Raw genomic sequence first — 1,066 nt, forward strand, 5'->3', positions numbered from 1 at the left:
GTCGGAAGACAAAGTGTTGCAACAAAAACGGAAACAATATGGCGATGTAGACCCATGTGGTGGGAAGCACCTGAAAAGAGATTGTCCGTATAAAAAAGCAAAGTGTTTTCACTGCAGGTTTACAGGACATATAAAATCGCACTGCAAAACTAGAATGATAGGAAAATGGAACAAACAAGGAAAAATAAATAGTTTGTCAGCAGGAAAAGTGACTACAACAAATGGAAAATTCGTGAATGTGAGAATTGAAAACATTAGTATCAGAATGCAATTAGACAACGAAAGTGATATCACAAACATAAATGAGAAAACATGGGAACAAATGGTTAAACCAAAATTATGTAATTCAAACAAAATAGCGTATATTTTACGGGCGAACGTGTTTTTAATATAATGTTCAAAGGTCAATCCAAAAAAGTGAATGTTTGTGTTGAAAAAACTCCATGAATTTATTTGGCATCAAATATATGGAGAAATATAATTTATGGGATATACCCATAAGCGCTTTGTACAATAGCGTAAATGGAGCAGTGAAACGATCGAACGAGGTCGATGTACTGAAACAAAAAAAAGTGATGTGGAACATTGTGCATGAACTACCAGTAACTTTGGAAGAAATAAAAAGAAATGCGAGAAATGACAAATTTATTAATGAGACAAAAAGAAAACTGTGGTCGACAAAACCCAAATGCGTCAGAAAGAAGTTCACCAGCAGAATTAATGTATTCCAGAAAGGTGAAGTCAGTATTCGATAAACTGTTAGCAGTGAAGAAAAAATATGTGCTACTAAAGACATGTCAAAATTCTTTAGAATTGGTGATAAGGTATATGTAAGAATGTACAAAAATGGCAAGCAATACTGGAAAGAAGGAGAAATTGTAAAATACATAGGAAGAATGATGTATGGTGTAAGAAGCAGAAATGGAATGGAAAGGAGACATAGAAATCAGCTAAAGGAAAGAGTCATAGAAAAGGAACCAACAAGAATAGAATTACCGATGGATTGGCTATATGACACTTTTCAGGTTCCAGCACCATTACAAGAAGTCGAAACCACACGTACAAG

Source organism: Octopus bimaculoides, chromosome 9 (genome assembly GCF_001194135.2).
Source record: "Octopus bimaculoides isolate UCB-OBI-ISO-001 chromosome 9, ASM119413v2, whole genome shotgun sequence".
Lineage (NCBI taxonomy): Eukaryota > Metazoa > Mollusca > Cephalopoda > Octopoda > Octopodidae > Octopus > Octopus bimaculoides.